This window comes from Rhinoraja longicauda, chromosome 6 (genome assembly GCF_053455715.1).
Source record: "Rhinoraja longicauda isolate Sanriku21f chromosome 6, sRhiLon1.1, whole genome shotgun sequence".
Lineage (NCBI taxonomy): Eukaryota > Metazoa > Chordata > Chondrichthyes > Rajiformes > Arhynchobatidae > Rhinoraja > Rhinoraja longicauda.
This window is the reverse complement of record NC_135958.1, coordinates 55,987,303-56,000,464: the sequence shown is the minus strand read 5'-3', so window position 1 is coordinate 56,000,464 and position 13,162 is coordinate 55,987,303.

Here is a 13,162-nt window from a genome sequence, read left to right as displayed (position 1 = left end):
AATTGAGTAACTTTCATTAATTAATATTCTCTCTAAATTCCTTTTCATTGTAATATAGCAGGTACTCTTAATCAGACCAACTGACCCGATAGATATTTACTATTCCTCATGGGAAGGAAGAAATATGGAACGTGTGGAACAGTGCAGTGGTTGACAATTCCCAAGGCATTGCTACCAATTGTGATTTACTACAATAGATGAGAGATCAAGACTTGAAATAAAGAGAGTATAGGCTGGAATAATGGGCTGGCAACAAATATCTCTGAAAAATAGATTTTCTCCAACAAATAAAAAGTATGATCTAGCTTTTTATAAAGTTCAGTTTAGTTCAGTGATACAAGGTGGAAACAGGCCCATCGGTCTACCGAGTCCACGCAGACCAGCGATTCCCGAACACTCACACCAATCTACCCACAAAGGGACAATTTACAATCTTTACCGGAGCCAATTAACCTACAAACCTGTACGCCTTTGGAATGTGGGAGGAAACCGGAGCGCCCAGGGAAAACCCACGCGGTCACGGAGAGAACGTACAAACTCTGTACAAACAGCACCCATAGTCAGGATCGAACCCGGGTCTCTGTGCTGTAGGGCAGAAACTCCTACTGCTGCACCACTGTGCCGCCCTATTTACGAAACCTTTCAAAAGTGAGTTATTTATTTCTGCCCTTCCCACTTCATATCCAACATTTCAACTTGGCTGCAGCAATATAATCTAATGAAGATACAACATATAATAATTTGTCAAAGCCAAATTTATTTTTTGCTCTGACCTTGAAAATGTGAATGTTGAGCTTTGGTTCATAATTTCACTGTTAAATCGTTGAATTATTCATTTGATTCCAATGCAAGAATGTATTCGAAGGTGAAAACAAACTTAAAAAATCAAGGGAATAAATTGAGTTGATTGCATTTCTTATGGAACAAATGGAATAATGTACAATTGGCAAAGATTTGCATGTTTAAATACTGCAGGCATCAATCATAGAACAAAATATCATATTTCATATAAACAGTAATGATGCACTGAACAATCACATAGGAAAAGGACATTAATGAGGTGTGATGGTGTTATGTTTCAAGAGTTTTGAAGTAAAATACTAATAGGGACTAAGAAGGAATGACCAGATTGGGACAAGTCTTTGATAAAACAGCCACCAGACTAAAAAATAAAGAAATAAGAAATAAAGTGGCAGAAATTAACGTCCTTATTTATGTATGTCGATCTTGAACTATGTGATGTTGGGAAAATCAACTTTTCACATGATCAATCATTGATTTCAAGACCAATTTTAAGAAAGAAAAAAGGCAAAACAAAAAGCAGCAAAAATAAATCCTGTAATTATAAGTTAAATAAGATTCATAAAACTATTTTAATAATCAGGTGCAGTGGTAGAGTTGCTGCATTAACCCGCCACAGACACGGGTTCCATCCTGACTGTGAATATTTGAATACAAGGCACAATGCGTTGGATAACTCAGCGGGTCAGGCAGTGTTTCTGGGGGAAGAAGGAACAGGTGATGTTTCGGGTCAGGACCTTTATTCTAAATGGTCATTCTGTAAGCTAGGTCTGATTCACCGCTACCCATTGAGAACATTGGACTATATCCATGGAACTGATGCACCACAAGGTTGAGAACTATATCCTGCACCCTATATCTTCCCCTTTGTTCTATCTATTGTTTTTGAGTTTGACTTCATTGTATGTATCTGTCTGGATAGCATGCACAACAAAGTTTTTCACTGTACCTCAGTACATGGGGCAGCAGTGTGGTGCAGTGGTAGAGTTGCTGCCTTACAGCACCAGGGACCCGGGTTCGAGCCTGACTACGGGTGCTGTCTGTACGGAGTTTGTACATTCTTCCTGTGACTGTAGGGGTTTTCTCCCAATGCTCTGGTTTCCTCCCACACTCCAAAGACATACAGTTTTGTAGGTTAACTGGCTTTGGTAAAGATTGTAAATTATCCCTAGTGTGTAGGATAGTGTGAGCATACAGTGGTCACTGGTTGGCATGGATTCAGCCAAACTTCCAATGCATCAGTGGAAATTGAAACACCATAAAATATAATAATGTGTTATAGATTTACAGTATTTCAATCACAGATTTTCAGGGGTGTTTTGGATTCAGTGGGCCAAAGGGCCTGTTTCCAAACTGTACCTCTAAACTAAACTAAACTAAACTATTGAGACAGTAATAAACCTAAGCCTATTACAAGGAGATTAAAAAATGCCACCATTATTTCTTAACCAAAGTAGAAGCAGATTAAGCTCTTGCTCCTATCCAATCCAGTTTCCTTCTCCATTGCTGAAAGAAAAGTTAGGGAATCCTATTCCCGACTTCTCACAAACTTTACCATCGAAAATTAATCATAATCTGACTTGTCTTATTGTGACCAAGATATATTTCCTTCATAGCAACTATTTTATTTCTCATCAAAAGTCTGCCTTGCTTTCCTTTTTACAGAGTGACCATGAAAATAAGTCAATAAACATAAAATTGTACTTTAACTCCCTGGGAAACAGAACAGTAAAACGTAATGTAATGTAATGATGTCTAAAACTATCGGGATTGTTTCCAAATCCATAGTATGAATACATATGTGTATAAACAAAGACCCGGAAATGTAAAACTGAAAAAACACCCCTGAAAATCTATGATTGAAATACTGTAAATCTATACATAACACATTGTTATATTTTATGGTGTTTCAATTTCCACTGATGCATTGGAAGTTTGGATATCCATAATGTCATAAACTCACTTTCAGCTTTACAGATACTGACTGACCTGCTGAGTATTACAATTGGTTTAATTTTAGTTCAGAGAGACAGCATGGAAATAGGCCCTTTGGCCCACTGTCCATGCCAGCCATCGATCACCCTTTGGCAGCTCGCAACCCAGTGGTATGAGTATTAGACAATAGACAATAGGTGCAGGAGGAGGCCATTCGGCCCTTCAAGCCAGCACCGCCATTCAATGTGATCATGGCTGATCATTCTCAATCAGTACCCCGTTCCTGCCTTCTCCCCATACCCCCTGACTCCGCTATCCTTAAGGGTTCTATCCAGCTCTCTCTTGAATGCATTCAGAGAATTGGCCTCCACTGCCTTCTGAGGCAGAGAATGCCATTGATTTCTCAAATTCCAAGTAACCCTTACATTCCCTCTTCATCTCTGTCCCTCCCCCACCCTGGTCATCATGCAGGTTTCACTGTTTTCATCCACATATCCGTTTGCTATCACCTCTTCCACAGTCAACATTGGACCATTGTGGGCTCCACCTTTCCTTGGTCATCGGTGTCGGCTCTGATTTGTCCTTAATCTTCTCATACCTCTAGTTACCCTCTCCCCTGAACCCCAGTCTGAAGAAGGGTCTCGATCAAAACGTCACCTATTTCTTTTCTCCAGAGATGCTGCCTGACCGACTGAGTTACTCCAGCATTTTATGATTACCCATTCACACGAGTTCCATGTTATCCAATTTTCTTATCGACTCCCTACACATTAAGGGGCAGAATACAGAAGTCAAGTAACCTGTAAACCAGCACATCTTTAGGAATCGTGTAAGGAAACCGGAGCACCCAGTGGATACCCAGGGAGAACATGCAAACTCCACACTGACAGCACCCGAGGTGGCGATGGAACCCGGGTCTCTACCAGCTATGCCGCTGTGCGGCTATGGTCCCATTTCATGCATCTCAACTTTGCTGTAATTATGTTCAATTAGTGTTTGCATTTAACTTTGGAAGAGATTGAATCATTGTACTGCCTTTGCCGTATTAACTGTTATTAATCTTACTTTGTGCTCCATGTTGATAATTATCTCTCCAATGCAGCATGGAAGATATTTATTTTCCTTATTATTCTGCAATCTATGTCTTCCAATTTTCTTATCCACTCCCTACACATTAAGGGGCACCGGGTGGCGCCGTAAGTGGCAGCCTCGCCAACGGCCTGTCTCGTCCCCTTCTTCTGTTGTTTTAGTTTGTTTTTATTTGTATGTGAGAGTGAAAGTTTAGTTTTGTATTATGTGGGGGTGGGGGTTGGGGGAAACTTTTTTTTATCTCTTCCCTCGACGGAGATGCGACTTTTTCCGTATCGTATCTCCGTCCGCACAGCGGCCTTAACATCGTGGAGCTTGCGGTCCCTTTGTTAGGGATCGACTCCGGGAGCCACAACTGCGGAAGCCTCGACCATCCCAATCGCGGGAGCCTCGATCGCCCCGGCTGCGGATATTTCGATTTGACGCGACCGTGGGAGAAAAGGAGGAAAGAAAGTACAAGTTATTTGCCTTCCATCACAGTGAGGTCGCCAAACAAACAAGATGGACGTGCTGCCTGCGATGGTGGGGACTCGGAGGGATTGGCGTGAGTGCAGTGATGTCAGTGTTTGCGGGGACATGGCTCCATGTGGACATCCCGGAGTCTGGTGCGAGTGTGGACGGCTTTCTGACTGTTCGGGCGGACAGGGACTGCAGAGAGAGTGATAGCGGTCGGTACAACTCTGGTCACATCACGGTGAAGGAGCGTGTGTGTGGCCCGGACATTGAACGGATGGCTGTGGGTCTCTGCTCATGCTGTGTGCCCTGGGGGATTCTCACACGCTGCTGTGGTGGCTGTTTATGTAGTTATGTATCTTGGTGCTTGTTTTTGTACGACTGTATGGTAAATCAAATTCCACTGTACACATGACAATAAAGGACCATTGAACCATTGAATCTTCAACAGCATTCCTCACTACTTTCACTTTCTACCATCCTTGTTTTGTTGCGATTTTTCCCATTGTTTCGATCATTTGTGACATTGTGTGGGGGTAATTCATAATATATAGCTTCTGTTGTCTCCATCACATCTCACCTCTTTTTATGAATCTTTCCGACATGCTGTGGTTTTTTTCCTATTTTTTTCTTTCATCAGGCACGAGTGGGAATGGACATCATTCATAGTTATTGATGATGAACAGGGAGATGAATGAAAACACAGCTGCAGAGAGTGATAAAACCTTGGCAGAAATCAGGCTTTAGTTTAGTTTAGCTTCGAGATACAGCGTTCTTGCGTTTGAGGCAGCAGAAGTTATGTAACGCCCTCCAGGTGCTGTAGCCAGTGCAATGTGCTGTTGTCGAGGGCCGTGAGGTCTACTCCTTCACCAGGGGGATGGTGGACAGTGCAGTCGAAAATGCCGTGCTGCGCTGTTTGCTGGTCTGCTCCACACACGCAGGCTGCTGATGAACGCAACCCCCAACGATGCATGTTGGCGTTGAACCGGCCGACCCCTGTGCGGAGCCGGTTCAGGGCGGCCCACTCTTTGCGGGGCATGTCCGAGCCGGGTGGGGCTGTGGTGTTCGGTGCGATAGTGAATCGAGGAGGTGGCGATGTCTGTTCCCAGCTGGTTCTCCATGCTCCTAGTATGTTGAAACCGGAGCCACAGAGGGTCGCTGCATGACAGGAGAAAGGGTGACGAGATGACAGGCGTTGAGGTTTCTGTTGCTGTGGATCCTGGGCGAGGTGGTGCAAAGGATGTTTGGCGTCCGATGGGGCCTTGCACACCAGCCTATGAGTGAAGAACTCTCTGCGAAGCTTGGCTGGTGCGATACCTGCGAGCACCGGCAGGAGATCCGTCGGAGTAGGGCAAGTATGGGGCTCATGTTGTCGACCTTCTCGTGGTGAGCCCAGTCAACTGACCCCAGTCAGGCAAATGACAACAAACAGAGACAGCAGAAGCAGAAGCCCACTGAGTCCAAAGCCAACCAACGATCACCCTGTACACTAGTTCTACCCTATGCATGAGGGACAATTTACGGAACCCAATTAACCTACACGTCTTGGGAATGTGGGAGGAAACCGAAGCGCCCGGAGAAAACGCACTCAGTCACAGGGAGAACGTACAAATTCCATTCAGACAGCACTGATGGTCAGGATCGAACCCGGGTCTCTGGCGTTGTGAGGCAGCAATTCTGCCACTGTGCCACCCCTGTGCCACTCTGCCCGCACCTGCAAGGTTCTGGCTTCACAACACAATCATTTGCAAGGACATCTTGCATGTAGTTCTGGTCGCCCCATTACAGGAAGGATGTGGAGGCTATGGAGAGGGTGTACAAGAGTTTCACCAGAGTGCTGCCTGGATGAGGGTGTATTCGCTACAAGAGGAGGTTGGACAAACCTGCGTTGTATTTCTCGAGAATGCTGGAGGCTGAGGGGAGACCTGACAGAAGCATATAAAAATATGAGAGGTATAGATAGGGTAGACAGTCAGAACCTTTATCCCAGGATGGAAATGTCCTGAGGAATGAGATGGGGAAAGTTTAAAGGAGATGTGTAGTGCAGGTTTTGTTTTTACACTGAGAGTGTTGGGTGCCTGGAGCAGGCTGCCAGGGGTAGTAGTGGATGCAGGTGTGATAGTGGCATTTGAGGCTTTCAGGAATGAATGGATATGCAGGGAACGGAGGGGTATGGATCAAATGCAGGCAGATGAGGTTGGTTAAACTTGGCATCATGTTCGGTACAGACATCGTGGGCCGAAGGCACTGTCCCTGTGTTATACTTTGCTTCGTTCTATGACATTTGGGCCAAAGGGACAGAGCAGTATAGATTCACCATGAAATGTTAGCAATGGGAAATTATAAGTATGAGTAGAAACCTGATATACTGAATCTATTTCTGCTGCAGCAGAAGGCTGAGAAAAGATTTATTTGAGGGGGTTTTTTCAGTGAAAATAGAAATCCTTTCTCTTTAGTCAGGGAGTTAGTGACAAGAGACATTAAACTTAAAATTGTCACCACAAGAATTGGGAGAGAGATTGTGAAAATACATTAAGTTACTGGAGCATTGGAAATGTTACCACAGAGGGTGATTGAGGCAGAAATCATGGTCACTTTGAAGGTAAAACTGGCTGAGTATTTGAAGGAATCGAAGATCAGTCTCCAGTTTCATAGGGTCATTAGGAGGAGAATTGGGCCATTGGGCCCATCAAGCCTACTCTACCATTCAATCATGGCTGATCTATCTTTCCTTCCTCACCCCATTCTCCTGCCTTCTCCCCATAACCCCTGACACCTGTACTAATCAAGAATCTATCTATCTCTGCTTTAAATATATCCACTGACGGCCTCCACAGCCTTCTGTGGCAAAACATTCCACAGATTCACCACCCTCTGATTAAAGAAATATCTTCTCATATTCCTTCCGAAAAGAACGTCCTTTAATTCTGAGGCTATGACCTCTAGTCCTAGACTCTCCCACTAGTGGAAACATCCCATCTACATCCACTCTATCCAAGCCTTTCACTGTTCTGTATGTTTCAATGGGGTCCCCCCCTCATTCTTCTCAACACCTAACTTACATTAATGGTCTGTGACATGAACTGGGGATATTAAAGGGTCAGGCAATTGTCTGCACTGGTATCTTTGAGGAGGAATTAATAATACAACCTGATGAAGCTGCGACTGGCAAATAATTCATAAATTCATAGTTCATAAGTGATAGGAGCAGAATTAGGCCATTCTGCCAACCGTCAACTGCACCATTAATGAAATGAAAGTAGTCATGTTCAGTATTTTGTTGCATATCCTTTGCATCCAATGACTGCTTGAAGTCTGTGATTCATGGACATCACCAGTTGTCTTCTCTGGTGATGCTCTGCCAGGCCTGTATTGCATCCATCTTTAGCTAATGCTTGTTTTGGGGGCTCGTCCCCTTCAGTTTTCTCTTAAGCATATAAAAGGCATGCTCAATTGGGTTCAGATCGGGTGATTGACTTGGCCACTCAAGAATTGACCATTATTTATCTTTGAAAAACTTCTTTGTTGCTTTAGCCATATGTTTGGGATCATTGTCTTGCTGTAGAATGAGCTGCCGGCCAGTAAGTTTTGAGGCATTTGTTTGAACTTGAGCAGATAGGATGTGTCTACCATCAGCAGTTGTATCATCAATGAAGATAAGTGAGCCAGTGCCTTCAGCAGCCATACATGCCCAGGCCATAACACCCCCACCACTGTGTTTCACAGATGAGGTGGTATGCTTTGGATCTTGGGCAGTTCCTTCTCTCCTCCATACTTTGCTCTTGCCATCACTTTGATATAAGTTAATCTAAGTCTCATCTGTCCTCGAGGCCTTTTTCCAGAACTGTGGTTGTTCCTTTAAGTACCTTGGCAAACTGTAACCCGGCCATCCTATTTTTGCGGCTAACCAGAGGTTTGCATCTTTCAGTGTAGCCTCTGTATTTCAGTTCATGAAGTCTTCTGCGGACAGTGGTCATTGACAAATCCACACCTGACTCCTAATCAGGAGTACAATAAAGCCATGCACAAGTACAACAGGTAGTGCAAAGAGAAAAATTCCAGAAAAGAAGAAAAAACGCGCTCCAAGGAATAGAGTCCCAGCCTACTCAACCTATCCCTCTAGCTCAGACCCTGTATGTTCTCATCCAAATCAATGATCTAGATGCCAAACAGTAATGACCCCAGCACCGAACCCTGAGGCACACCACTGGTCGCAGGCCTCCAGTCCGAGGAGCAACCTTCCACCATCACCCTCTGTTTCCTTCCATGGCCAATTTTCTATCCATTCAGCTATCTCCCCTTGGATCCTGTCTGAATTAACCTTCCAGAGCAGCCTACCATGAGGAACCTTGTTGAATGCTTTACTGAAGTCCTCATATACTCCACGTATGGACATGGAGAGTAATTTGCCAGATTTCGTTGATCCGCTGCAGATGAGAAAACGTGTGGCTGACTCTCAGCAAAACACAAATAGGGCGAGCAAGAACTATTTACAGCACAGCTGTAGGGACAGTATCTTTGTTTAAGATAGACACATAGTGCTGGAGTTACTCAGTAGGTCAGGTTATGGAATAGCTTCTTCCCAGAGCCATCAGGCTATTAAACATTGCAACTTCCAAATAAGCTTCAAACTGCAGACTTGGGGCATTGGTTTTGTCTTTTTGCACTATAATTGTTTGTTTGTTTTTATGTGTGTGTGCGCGTATATGTATGTGTGTGTGTGTGTGTGTATCTATATATATATATATATATATTTATTATATACTAGCGAAGAGGGCCCGTTGGGCCCATTCCCACCCCCCCCATTCTCTCCTCCCCCAACCCCAACCCCAATCTTAATCTCCCCACACCCCCCCTTTCCCCACGACCTTCCCTTTTCCCAGTACCCCTATTTCCCCCACCACAAAGCCCCCTCCGGACGACCCCTGTTGTCCCCCTCCCCAGTCCCCATTCTCAGACCCCGCCACTATTCTCTCTCCCCCAGACACACTCTTACTCTCCGCCCTTTCCCCAGCACACCCCTTTCCCCTACTCTCTCTTGCCCCCAGCACCAACAGGTCCCGGGGGGGGGGGGCGGGGAGCGCATTAGTGAAAGTTCCGTGGGGGGGGATAGCGGGGAGAGGGTCTCCCGGGTGTGGGAGAGAGGAGAGAAGCAAGGGGAGAGAGGAGAGGTGAGCCCATACACACAGACGCTCCACGCTGAAAGCCTTCAATAAATCAGTAGGAGAGGGTCTGAAGAAGGGTCTCGACCCGAAACGTTACCCATTCCTTCTCTCCCGAGATGCTGCCTGACCTGCTGAGTTACTCCAGCATTTTGTGAATAAATCGATTTGTACCAGCATCTGCAGTTATTTTCTTATAGTAGGAGGGGGGTTGCGCGAGCTTTTTGACGTCACACGCTGAAGGCAATTGAAAAATCAAATTAAAAAAACCATTTTCCAGCAGCGTTCAGCGTGGTGATTAAGGCGGTGCAAAAATCGTGGCACTACGGTTCACCGTTTTTGCCGAAATCAGCCGAAATAACTGAGAGAAAAAATAGATTTACTTTTAAACCTCTGTAACTTAAAAAATAAACGACCGAATTAAATAAAAACATCATTTTCGGCAAGCGTCCAGCGGTGTGATTAGGCGGTGCAAAAATTGTGGCGCTATGGTTGACCGTTTTGCCGTAATCAGCCGAATCAGTGAAATATATATACAAGTGAGGAGATGCCGCGCATGCGTACTGAGCACAGCCGCACCACAGCGCCCCCCTAAAAACCTTCAATAAATCAGGGGGGGCAGCGCTTTAAAACCTCTGTAACTTAAACAATATGCAACCAAAATAAACAAAAATATCATTTTCCAGCAGCTGTCCGCGTGGTGATTAAGGCGGTGCAAAAATCGTGGCGCTACGGTTTACCGTTTTGCCGTAATCAGCGAAATTACAGATATATACATATACATTCAACACAAGATCTGACTTTTAATAAGATAGATGTATATATAAACATAGCACAAAAAGTAAGGAAATTTGTGTTTGGTAGATTATTTCTTTTTTGTAACAATGCTTCTTGGCAATAAATCTTATACCGTTGGAAAGCCTGTTTATTTCCCTTTTAAATGGTGCCACATTTGTAAGGAACATGCATTTGTGGGATGAGCAGCAGAGCTGAGTATGTGGGTTGCGCCCATGAAAAATCTGCCAAATCTTCTCTGCCAATGCCAAACAGCTTATTCTGCCATTGACTCTTGTTCGGTGTTGTTTGGTGGATTGGATGATTGAAGTCTGGAGAAACAAGACATATTGGCAATTTAACAATTTATTCATTTAATAAACAGGAGCCTCAGTAGCGTGTGGAAGAACCATACACAGCCGCAACAGCCTGGCACCTCCTCCTCATGCTGGTCACCAGCCTGGTCACACACTGTTGTGGGATGGCATCCCATTCTGCAACCAGCATGTGTCGCAAGTCAGCCAACGTGGTTGTGTTGGTCACTCTGGCACGAACAGCACGCCCAAGCTGATCCCACAAGTGTTCAATGGGGTTGAGGTCAGGACTGCTGGCAGGCCATTCCATCCTCTCCACTCCCAAATTCTGGAAGTAGTCTCTGAGAAACCCTGCTCTGTGGGGGCGAGCATTGTCATCTTGGAGGATAGAGTTCGGTCCCAGACTGTGGAGATATGGGATTGCCACTGGTTGCAGAATCTCATCTCGATATCTCTCTGCATTGAGATTGCCTCCAATGATGACAAGCCTCGTTTTTCCAGTGAGGGAGATGCCGCCCCACACCATCACACTGCCTCCACCAAAAGATGTGACTCTATCGGTGCAGCAATCAGCATAGCGTTCTCCGCGTCTTCTCCACACTTTGACCCTATGAGCCAACTGCCATAGGCAGAATCTAGACTCATCGCTGAACATAACGTTCCTCCACATGTTCAGGTTCCAGTGCACGTGTTGCTGAAACCAGCGCAAACGGGCCTGACGGTGAAGGGCAGTCATGGCAGGCCTCCTGGCAGCCCTATGAGACCGGAGATCGGCTGCGTGCAGTCTGTTCCGAATTGTCTGGGCAGAGAGCCGTCGGCCATATCGTCCTGCAAACCTTGAGTGCAAATCTGTAGAAGACAGTCTACGGTTCCTAAGTGCTGACAGGGTGAGGAAACGGTCTTCTTCGGGTGTCGTCTTCTTGGGACGCCCACTTCGTGGCCTGTCTCTGACATCCCCCGTTATATGGAACTTGGCCTTCACTTTGGAGATGGTACTAGGGCTCACTCCAAATAATGCCGCAACTTGGTTTTGCGGAACACCAGCTTGAAGTTGCCCTATCGCACGGGCCCTATCCAGATCAGTCAAACGTGGCATGCCGATTCTTGGAGCAGCCACCTACTGACCACTGTAGCAGGGCCCATGCTCACAGATGCTGCTAATCAGGTGCCAATCAGGCACCTGATTGTCAGCACCTGGGGGTACCAGAAGCTCAAAACAAGAGTCAATAGCAACAGCAGAATAAGCTGTTTGGCATTGGCAGAGAAGATTTGGCAAATTTTTCATGTGCGCAACCCATATACTCAGCTCTGCTGCTCATCCCACAAATGCATGTTCCTTACAAATGTGGCACCATTTAAAAGGGAAATAAACAGGCTTTCCAACGGTATAAGATTTATTGCCAGGAAGCATTGTTACAACAAAGAAATAATCTACCAAACACAAATCTCCTTACTTTTTGTGCTATGTTTATATATATACACACACACGCTCGCATATGCACGTGTATGTATATATACATACACACAAATACATGTACTGAACTTTTTTTTCTTGTTTATTATATTGTTTACAGAGTACTATGCTTAAATACTCTGTTGTGCTGCTGCAAGTAAGAATTTCATTGTTCTGTCTGAGACATATATGACAATAAAACACTGTTGACTCTTGATCTCTGGAGAAGCGTATCTATGGACTGGGTGTACACTATCTGACACCTGTTTAATTTGTTCAGAAGATCCAAGACCTGAGAGAAAGGACACAAAGGATAAAGCTGAAGTCAGTCTTGCAAATGACTGGTGTGAACTTCATTGGTGAAATAACCTTGGAAACAAAATTATCAGTGGATCAAAAAAGATACAAAGCTACTGCTGCTGTAAAAGTGTCACACTTCGCACTCTGTCTCTCCACTGAGTGAGTTATGGATGGTTGAGTGAGTTATGTTAACTGGATGTCTTAGTTTCTTTTTTTGCAGGAGTCCATGGCAGTTTAGAATAGCTTTGGCTTACTGAGTGGTCTCTTCAGCAAGTCACTTTATGACTGGGCGGCATAGTGGCACAGCTGGTACTGACACTGTCCTGCAGCAGCAGAGGCCCGGGTTTGATCCTGACCTCAGCTGCTGGTCTGTGTGGAGTTTGCACGTTCTCCCTGTGACCGCATGGGTTTCCTCTCGGTACCCCGGTTTCCCCCCTAGGCATGAGGGTTTATACGTTAATTGGCCTCTGTAAACTGCCCTAGTGTGTCGGGAGTGGATGTGAAAGTGGGGATAACTAAGACCTAGTGCGAACGGATGATCAATGGTCAGCGTGGACTCGGTGGTCTGATGACTTTCTGTATCTTTCGATCGATCAATTTCAATCGGTTAAACATTGACACAAGATATGTGCTTTTGAACACATTAATGGACTGAAATCAGGGGATAAAATTATTGGAAGAAAGAACTCTGCACTTGAGCAGCATTCAGGATTATTTTTCTTTTTGACCACATTCAACATGCTTCGATTCAAACGCAAATCAGATTCGCAGTGAGCTGCATTAAATTGATGCGTTACTTCAGAATTTAGCCCGATCCAGATCAAGTGTTTGTAGAGAATTATCATTGGACTATATTCAGATATATTCATGATTTATTTGGT